Source organism: Gymnoscopelus microlampas, assembly GCF_963454915.1.
Source record: "Gymnoscopelus microlampas genome assembly, chromosome: 3".
Taxonomy (NCBI): Eukaryota; Metazoa; Chordata; class Actinopteri; order Myctophiformes; family Myctophidae; genus Gymnoscopelus; species Gymnoscopelus microlampas.
The window spans coordinates 7,297,115-7,308,247 of NC_139940.1; the positions used below are offsets into that span (position 1 = coordinate 7,297,115).

The 11,133-nt window shown below is 39.3% G+C and overlaps 1 protein-coding gene across 1 annotated transcript in view; it reads right to left on the reverse strand.

Moving 5' to 3' along the window:
* Nucleotides 1–9,103, reverse strand: part of pklr (pyruvate kinase L/R) — a 29,742-nt gene extending 20,639 nt beyond the window's left edge. The window contains exon 1 of the mRNA XM_084049486.1: nt 9,097–9,103. The gene's annotated coding sequence lies outside the window, so the exon portion shown is untranslated. The remainder of the gene's footprint in view (nt 1–9,096) is intronic.
* Between the last annotated feature and the right edge of the window lie 2,030 nt (nt 9,104–11,133).

Sequence of the window (11,133 nt, forward strand, 5' to 3'; positions counted from 1 at the left end):
TATACTGGATCAGTACATTAATAACCCGTTTAGACTGGGTCAGTACATTAATAACTGCATAAATCACATCACTATAACTAGGCTGGGTTGCCTAGCCAGGGCTGTGTAAGTCATCATGGGTTGCAACCATCAGAACCAGAAGAAGCTGCCGAGAAGCTGAGGGAAAATTGTGTTTGTAAGACATATACTGTACGTGACCACTTTTTTGCTTTTGTGGCACCTCTCAACCCATTAAGACCTGGAGAAGTACCTGTGTCATTTTTTGATTTGAGCTACTGTAAAAAGCATTATTTTACACTTTTGGCTATTCAAAAATAGCAGATATACAAGCTCATAGCGCGGCACTGTGCAAATCTTTGAATATATATTTTTTAAAGCAAACATTTGTAACTCAAATCTTTGCTTCTGGGGGTCCCTGGAACAACATATTTTGAGATGAGGGTCCACGGCCAAATACATATAATTTTGGGGGTCCTTGGCAAATATGAAAAAGTTTGAGAACCACTTATATAGAAACATGGGCTTTTTAGAAAACTTTTGTAGAATCGGCTTCAGGTCTTAAAGGGTTAAGAACAGAAGTGAAAGTGCTTTTGAAAGTAGACTCAATAGAAGCCCCTCAATATGTGTAAGAAATTACAGACAAACAGGATAGAATATCAAAACCCTGTTTGATGCCCGTTGTCACATGACTCTCAAGATCATTGTACCTAATGATTAAAATTCATCAGGTTTCTGCAACAAACAGTGACATTTGCCTTTGTTTGTTGGGCATTTGTGGATGTAAGTAAAATTGCTTTTGGCTCTGCATTGTTTAGCGGCCCGTCAATGTGTGATTAAAATGTTGTGGATGATCTGAGAGTTCATGATTTTGCTTCATGGTTCAAGGGATCCAGGAGAAAAGAAAATAACGTTTTTTTTATAGTACGACCTACGGTTAAAGAGTTATACCGACACGCACGCGCACACACACACACACACACACACACACACACACACACACACACACACACACACACACACACACACACAAACACACACGCGCGCACACGCACACGGGAAAAAACATAATCTCTACCTCCCAGCCTGGTTAAGATAAAAAATCTATAATTAGTATTTCTTGAGTATGTTACAATGATATTGGACAGGTTTTTTTTTGTGCATTTATCCGGGGATTGTTCATTCAGTGATCATGGGGTGCAGTATGAACAGGTCAATAAACTGCAGGTTATATTACTGATCAATAACTCCAACTGAAACCACAAAGCAAGACTAAAAATAGCAAGTCAAACAGGAGCACCACCGTGACATGTAACCGTATTCTGTGAGTGATCAACAAAATCAATACAAACCCTTCAGTGACAGGCTTTAGTCAGAAAGCATTATCGTTATCAGAGCAAAACCAGAAATGGGACAAATTCCGCACAAGTCCTTGTTAAGATAAGTACGTCACTCATAATCAAGGAGGGATGCCGTTGTTTCAGCCAACAGCATGACGCAGCAGAAAAATGTATTCAACTGCAAAACAGTGTTGATTTTGACAGCAAATTTTGATTTAGTTTTAGTCATAATCTATTGAATCAAATTCCATTTAGTTTTAGTCATATTTTAGTAATCTGAAATGTTTTAGTTTTTGTCTAGTTTCAGTCGACTAAATATCATACGATTATAGTGGACTAAATCTACAGTTGATTTAGTCAACTAAAATGTATTTTGGCATGTATGATGGCATCGTAAAGGCTGATTTTACACTTGGTTGAATGCTGAAAATAGCCGATCTAGCAAGATCTGCTATTTTCAGAGCGCAACACCCGAGCGCAACCAAACATAAAATGACTTGTCTTTTAGTTCTACTGGATCCCTTCTCCACTCGTCCCTCACTAACATTTTAGTCTAGTTTTTATTTGTTGACGAAATTGTCAATATTTAGTCTTAGTTTTAGTCATCATAGCTTAGTTTTTATTTAGTTTTCGTCAGTGAAAAAAAAGTAGTCGACGAACACTTTTCGTCATAGTTTTAGTCGACGAAATCAACACTGCTGCAAAATGCCTGAATTGTAAAAGACAATTACAATTCAGGCATTTAGCAGACCCTCTCATCCAGAGTGACCAGTGAGAAATCAGAGCGTGTGAGAGTGCATAAATAATGAAGTATTGCTTCCAAAGAACTAGGATACCATGGTAAACATCAAACCTAACATCTGTCACTCTACAGCATCATATCTAAATAACATTCTCAGCATTTGTGGTCAAGAAAAAACTCATCGAAATAACAAGAACAGATGATCAATAAACATTAACTGAACTAGCATCGATCAAAAGGTAACAAGAAGTCATACAAGGAGAGAGGAGTAGGGCTGTCAACAAATACAAATTTAAGTTTATGATTAATTAATTGTCACTCAAATAATTGTGATTAACGATTTAAATGTGTGTTTGGCATTGAACATTGGAATAAAAAATAAAAAATTCTGTTCGCCTTTTATGCGTCATAATAAGAAATTGCACCGGGCAGATGACAAAAAACTTAAATATATAAAAAGTGAAACGATAGACATTTCATCATTTTATACACATTAAAAGTAGCAGAAATAGCTGATCTACAAGCTTACAACGCGTTGTAAGCTTGTAGATCAGCTATTTTTAATATTTGAAAATGTGTGCATTTTTTTAACATGGAAACGATTATGCCAATTATGCAAAAATAATTGCGATTATCTCCAATGATTGCGATGAGATGATTATGTAATAATTGTGACAGGCCTAGAGAGGAGTGCTATAGAGGAGAAGTGGAGTATGAAGAGGTGGTGAGTTTTCAGACCAAATGAGACTAGTGAGGACCATGTCTCAGACAGCATTAATGCAGACAGTTGAACTCTATACAAAGTAACCAATACAAATCAGTATTACATGACCATGTTTTAGTTGTATTCTGTGATGGAGAAGCTCCATCTGAAGCTAGCTCAGCCACATTAGTGGTTCCCAAAAAGAAAGGCATTTAATTCAGTCTCACCAGAAACAGTGACACAGAAATGGAGGAGGAATTAAACGACTAAATTGGGGGAGAAAATAAGGTAGTGGTGGGGAAAGTACTCACATTTTCTACTTAAGTAAAAGTATTAGTACTGCAATGTAGAAATACTCTGTTACAGGTTAAAGGCCCGTGTTCAAAATGTTACTTGAGTAAAAGTGCAAAAGTATTGTCATGAAAATATACTTAAAGTACCAAAAGTAAAAGTACAAAAATGTTTGTAAATAGCAGATCTGCAAGCTCACAACGCGTCGCGATGCGACGCGTTGTGAGCCTGTAGATCTGCTATTTACAAATAGCCTATGTATAAAGCAGGGTTTAAGTGGTTAATGTATGTTTTATAATATAATCATTTACATCTGCAACGTAACTAGTAACTAAGTTTTTAAATAATTGTAGTGGCGTAAATACGATATTTGCCTCTGAGATGTAGTGGAGTAGAAGTAAAAGTATTGATCATTGGAAATACTCCAGTAAAGTAAAAGTACCTCAAAATTGTACTAAAGTAGAGTACTTGAGTAAATGTACCTACAGTAGTTACTTTACACCACTGGAAAAAGGGGGTAAAAAAATTATAATTGGCTACTAAAAAAAAAAGAATGACCAGAGGCGGGATATCAAAAGCAGAGGCATGGATTCGCACCATATACACCCAGCAAATCCAACCCTAACTTTAAACATCCTCTACAAATCAATCAAAGTAAATGTTTGATGTCAAAGTCCTTGTGAAAACGGATTAAAAGTAATGCAAGGTGTTTTATCCTCGGATCAACCTTGACCAGCCATTTTAAAGGTTACAGTAACTGTCTGAAGCTGGAGAAAAGACTGTATTAGCTTGTTAGGAAGCCTTTTTAAAATTATTCATGATTAAACTCCTTTTTAATATAACGAGAGGCGCTGTCCCAAGTTAACCCTGATTACATTACATTACATTACAGTCATTTAGCAGACACTTTTATCCAAAGTGACTTACAGTAAGTGCATTCAACATAGGTAGGGAACGAAACTACTAATCAACAGAAGTCTTAAGTGCATTTTCTGCAAAAACAAGCAACCAAGACGGTGTAAAAACACCCTTTCACATATCCATATCCATATACACAACAGCAATTATTATACACAGTAATAGTAGACTAATACACACACTCACACCATATATTATAAATTAATTTATACAGTAATATGACAGCTAAGTTTAGATCTTAGTTTTTTTTATGAGGTTATTAGATTTTAGCTTAGATAATTGCACATTTTATATTTTGGACTATATTTGAATTGTATTCTCTCTTAATTGTTTTTTTGCTGTTGATGTTTTTATTGTAATCATCAAACTCATTCACTTTTTCCACAGTCCATAAAACTATCATCATGCAAAAAGGTCAGGTCAATAAACAATATAAAATGAAATATTTTGAAATATGAAATATTATTTAAATGAATAAATCTATATACACACAAACGCACCAATTATTTACACTAACCCATTGATACCTGGAACGTATCTGTGTCACTTTAGTTGTCTTTGGCTATTCAAAAATAGCAGATCTACAAGCTCATAGCGCGGCACTCGGTGCCGCGCTATGAGCTTGTAGATCTGCTATTTTTGAAAAATCTTGGGGAAAGAAATGTTAGATTTTTTTCCCAAAAACTGTTATGATTTAGATTTTTTTTAAAGAATCGCCTCAGGTCTTAATGGGCTAATATACTGTTTATTCAACTCATAACCGAGTCCACTTACCCATTGTGAGTGTCGTGTTGTTTTTGTGTAAGCAATGTGCGGATGCAACCGTTCAACTATCCTCTATACTGGTTCTGACCGACGTTGAACGGAGCCTGGTGTCATCCTGTCTGTCACAATAATGTCACATCTGACCCCTCCACCCTCTCAGCTCCATGTTTGGACTGACACCCGCTCCATGCAGTGGATGAATGGATCAATGAGAGAGAGGATGGACCCTTGTATTCTAGGAACTGAAGCCTGCCCTCTAGTAGTTTGCTGGTTCCCAAACGTTTTAGCTCGACACCCAAAATACCCCAAATTAGACGTTTGCCCCAGAGTGTAGAAAAGAGAGTAACGACACGGTTTGATCTCGCCGCAAAGCGGGCTCCTATGGGCTATAGTTCCAAACATTGGAACTATCTCATTGAGATAGACAGAGCACTTCCGCATTCCATTCTTACAATGGGAGTCGACGCTAGTGTCAGAACTCTCTTTATGGCTCTGGTTTGCCCATGACCCAAGATAGTGAAAATAGCAGATCTACAAGCTCGCAACGTCCCGCTTTGTGCCGCGTTTCGAGTGGACCTTGAGCGAGTGAAGTTTTTAAAATCTTTATAAATATATATATATATATATATATATATATATATATTTTAATGTAGGAAACAAAAAAAGGGGATATTTACTCACAACCCATAACAATTGGTCCGTGACCCAAACATGGGAAACAGTGCTCTAGTTCAGTGGTTCTCAACGTGGGGTCCGCCCAGGGACCCACCCAGGGGTCCTTGATGGGATTCCAGGGGGGTCTCCGGCTAAACGATTGATACTTATAGGAACCAAATGGGAGCCAGAGACTAAACACTGGGTCCCAGAGATAAATAACATATCACATGAGGGTCTGTGGCCTAATGGATATTAAACTAGGGGTCATTGAAATTAAAAGGGTTGAGAGATCTAGTTATTTGTATTCAGACGCTCTGGATAAGAGTCAGTTAATTTAATTAAAAAATGACATGCACGTACATATCTCCAACACACAAGTGACAGTAACGCATCATCTAAAATGTGTCAACCATTTTATGTCCCAAAACTCAACTTTGTTCCCCCACAGTTAATGTTTCCACGACCACCCCTGATCCGGCAAAGTTAAACCCAAACTAGTGACCCGGTGAAATCTGCTGAAGTATTCGTTTCAAACCACTTTCAACCTGGACTCCCAGTTATGGCATGTCATTAATAGGCAAAAAGTCTCTAACGCTGCATAACAGCGTTACATTTTAAAACCTACAAAAAACACGTCACAGTTACAGTCACAAGTACAGTATGAGTCTGGACGGACCGTTTACATCTGTGTCTGTCCAGACTCATACTGTATAGTAGTGAATGAAGACAGTGACCTTGACCTTTGACCTTCAACCGCATACTTCTAATCAGTTCATTCTCGAGTCCGAGTGGATATTTATGCTAAATGTCATGAAATGCCCTCCTGACATATCACGCTCACGAGGTTGAGACATGAAGTCACAGGGACATTTGACCACCTCCTAGATCATACAGGGGCAACTGGCGGCCCGGGGGCCACATGCGGCTCTCACCTTCACTTAATGCGGCCTGCAGGTTAATATCGGAATACTGATATATAATTGATTTCAGCTGTTACAATTGCAAACATGACCCGCTTTAATTACTTCAGTCTATATCATTAGTTTAATGACTTTTTTATGTCCAAAGTATTTGTATTTAAGTTCATAAAGTTAACTTAAGTATAACTCAATGCATTTGAAATTTAAACAAAATGTTACTTTTCAGGATTCCAATTCAAAAATACCAAAAAAGAATTCAGGATTCCAATTCCAAAATAGCAAAAATAACCGATCTACAAGATAAAAAAGGGGCCCCTTGCGTTTTGAGCTTGTAGATCTGTTATTTTTGCTACTTTTGTGTGACATACTAGAATGACATTAATTTACGAAAACAAGTTAAAATATGGAGATACAAGGTTTCTGCCCCCCGACAGCAACAATATGCAATGTGGCCCTCTGGAGTGAGTGCGGAAATATAGAGCACCGAAGTCTGACGTCACTGCCACAAGAGGGTGCTGTTCCACAGGTTTGTGGCTTTATTTTATTTTACACAGCAGCCACATTCATGGGAAATGTAGTCTTTGGGTTGTTGACACCTTCAGTCAATGCTTCATATCCATATGAGTAAAAACGCCAGGGTGGTGTGTTTATTTTTGGAACACAGTTCTTATATGAAGCGATCTAAGATTCCCCAATGAGGATATCAATACAAAAAGTAAAGCCATGAACATGCAGAAAGCGCCCTCTACTGGCAGTGACGTCAGGACTTCGGTGCTCTATAGTGGCCCTCTCCATTATCAAAGTTGCCCACTCCTGACCTAGATCTATTCAGTTGTGTTACATTGTGATAGCATATCCCCAATGGATGACCAGACGGAAGGGGTGGGGGGGGGGGGATATCAAAAACAGAGGCATGGATTTTGTCTCCCATCCCCATCAGCAAACACAACCCTGTGCCTGTTTTTGAGACCCAATCCTGGAATGCATCCGAGGTTGAAGGAGTTCAGTGTGTGAATGAGTCACAGTACTTTCACTATCTGTAGATCATTGAACCAGTGTGGACTTCAGCATCATATGCACGCACGCACACACACACACACACACACACACACACACACGCATGCATGCACACATGCAAACACACTGGACACACATGCACACACTACACCACTCACTTACATAATACGTGTACCGTGCACTGTAGGCGTACACGCAATCACACACACACACACACTCAGGCAAAGGCACACATGCACGCTTATTCACATACACACCAACAGTATATGCACACAATGTGCACATACTCTCAAATATGTGTGCGAAAGCACGTACACACTCACACTCACAGTTAACTAATGGATAAACTGACCTTTGTTCCTGGGCTGTCTGCAGGGAATTTACCCAGCAACCCACGCCCTGCCCTATGACACTGACCCACTCCCTCTCTCTCTCTCCCTCTCTCTCTCTCTCGTTGGTATTACTATACTTGCGAGGACATAACAATTTTAGTACAATTTTCTTTTTTTTTTTAATCTTTTTTTTTTGCCATTTTTAAGCCCAACCCGAAAGCCTGAGTTATACTTTGTTGTGCACAGAGGCTGATCTACAACCACACTGTGAGCTTAGAATAGTCTATCATATATGTGGGTGTGTGCCGGCATGCAACTATGTATGAATCAGGCATAACTCCCTAAACTGAACCTCTAATTGTCTAATCCTAAACATACCGGAATCTTTTCCTAATTAAGTCTGATTCTAAAAAAATACTTGAACCATAACACAATCGTTTATATCGTGAGGAACAGCTAAATTGTCCTCACAATGTCCATTGCACCACACACACACACACACACACACACACACACACACACACACACACACACACACACACACACACACACACACACACACACACACACACACACACACACACACACACACACACACACACACACACACACACAGTACTAACCACCTGACATGACAGGTTGGTACAGATGAGCATCTTATATAAAATATGAAAGTACAATATTATCACATACACACACATGCAGTACAAGTAGATGTATTGTGTACAACTCAGGCCATCACACTGAAATGGATGTACAGCATGCTCATATTAAATAATAACAATAAAAAGTAACAGTGTCTGGAAAATCAACCAGCTTGCAAACAGATCTTCACAGAGAGAGAAGGGGGGAGGGAGGGAGAGAGAGAGAGAGAGAGAGAGAGAGAGAGAGAGAGAGAGAGAGAGAGAGAGAGAGAGAGAGAGAGAGAGAGAGAGAGAAAAGCTAGCAGACAGGTCAATAGTTTTTCACTTAATCAATAAGTGAGCTGTTTCAGTCTGTTCTTAAAGCAGACGAGTCAATTAAAGATTTGTTTTAATCATGTAGCCTATACTTTCTGTGCTTGTTTTGTATTCCTGTTCTAACTGCATTGTAATGTGTTCTGTAGTATTTTGTGTTAACATTGTATGTCAGGGACTGAGGATGCAAATGAGCATTCTTGCTAACTCCTATGTACCCTGCTTCCTAACTGTAACTTTACTGTTCAGTAATAAATAATGTCCCTCTCAAATAAAGAAACAAGTCAACAATCTGTAAGCATTGTGGAGTCAGAGAGAATGATCATTTCAAAGAAATGTTTCACATAAACAGAAATCAGAAACACTACATGATACAGTAATAAATCACTACAATATAGTAAGTAGTGTATTATATTAAATGAATGCAGTTTGTCTGATGAGAGAAGAAACCAACCAACCTGTGGGAATGACAGCAGAAGAGAAGAAGGAAGGAACAACGAACAGAAGACAGGAATAATAGTCTGTAGGAGGAATGGGACAGCCAGTAGGTTCTGCTGCCATCTGGTGGAACATAGTGGTACAAGCACTGTTTTAATGCACGTCTCAGCTAATGCTTAGGGCAGTATGTACTCTACAGTATGTACCTGGATTTAACCACTACGCCCTAAATACTTCATAATTTGTTGCCGTCGGGCAGAAACCAGCTAACTCCATTTTGACGCTTTTGCATTTCATTCCATCAATCAGTGCCATTGAACACCCTTTATGTCTATGTGTTGGTAAAACAAAAATACTGAACCAATGAAAAGTATTAAAAAATCACACCCTGTGTGAAGGAAGCGGTGCCTTTGATGAGTTTATTTAATTGGGCTATATATGAACTAGAGAAACAATGTTAAATCCCTGTAAATTCATTGCAAGGCTGGCCTCCTGGTGGCGCTATAACAGGGCAATGTGAAAAGGGGGGCAATTCTTCCTGGTCCTAGTGGGAATATGCGTGGAAAGTTTCACGGAAATTGCACACTGCGTTCATGTGGTTTGTATGTGTTGCTTCTAGTGCTCATCCGGACGGACGGACATAACACACAGACACGGTCAAATGTAGAGCGGCTGGCACCGCTAAAAAGCGCTTCTGACAAAACCAGCTAACTCAAACTTTCTGCTAAACCAGCTAACTCCACCAAAGGTGGGTGGAGTTAGCTGGTTTTGTTGACTCCAGGCCCTCTTTTGACCTCCAACCTCATTGTGAGCTTGGACGTCCATTCATTACATCTATCTATCTATATATATACAATTTGAATCCTGCGCCATGTCGGTTGTCAGTATGTACGAACGTTGTATGTGGCCAGTGTGACGTAATCTGACATCACGCCAGTGCCAGTGTGACGTAATCTGACATCACGCCAGTCTGACATCACGCCAGTGTGACGCGCCATGTCGGTTGTCAGTATCTATATATACAATTTGAATCCTGCGCCATGTCGGTTGTCAGTATGTACGTATGTAGCCAGTGTGACGTAATCTGACATCACGCCAGTGTGACGTAATCTCACTACAGCATGACATCACGCATGACATCACATCCTACCTATAAATTCTAGGATGCCGTCAGATCGCACCAGTTCAACGGCTTCCATAGTGGGTTTTGGTCATTGGAGAGGTGATGCACGTCACCTCTTTCTGAAGTGGGTACTTTCAAAGCCTGCCGTGGATTTAGGAGAGCACAAAACTCTCTCTCACACTGTGAGGTGCCTGTAAGGTGGCACTGCAAAGTGAACGACGCGTCACGCTAGACGTTCGGGCCGCATAGCGGCCCGAACGTCTAGTTCGGTCATTTAGCAGACACATTACAGTCATTTAGCAGACGCTTATATCCAAAGCGACTTACAATAAGTGCATTCAACATAGGTAGGCAAGGAAACTACTAATCACCTGAAGTATTAAGTGCATTTTCTGCAAAAACAAGCAACCAAGAGTATACCTAGCGCTAAGGTAAAAGTGCTATATATCAGCTGGCTACTTTCATAAAGAGACAAGACAAATAGGAAAATCAAATGAGCTAAAACAAATAAGTAGGCCAGGCAAACAACAAGTAGGCCAGGCCAGCTGTTGTTCTTATCAATGATGAACAAAACCTCCTAACTCCACTTTTTGCTTTGTTTCATTTCATTTCCTGAAAAATGAGCATTTTGGAGTTAGCTGGTTTCTGCCTGACAGCAGAGATAATTATGATAAACAGCTTGAATAACCATCTACAAGCTCACAACGCGTCACATCGTGACACACTGTGAGCTTGTAGATTGGATATTTTCAATTTATTTTATATATAAAAATAGAAAATTGAGGTTTTTTTTAAATATATATATCGTGTCTGTCGGGTGGAAACCTCATACGTCAAAAAACTGTTACTTTTCAGAGTTCAAATTCAAAAACAGCAAAAGTAACGCGTCGCTTGCAGATCTGCTACTTTTGTGTTCTTTTGTGTAACGCTGTAG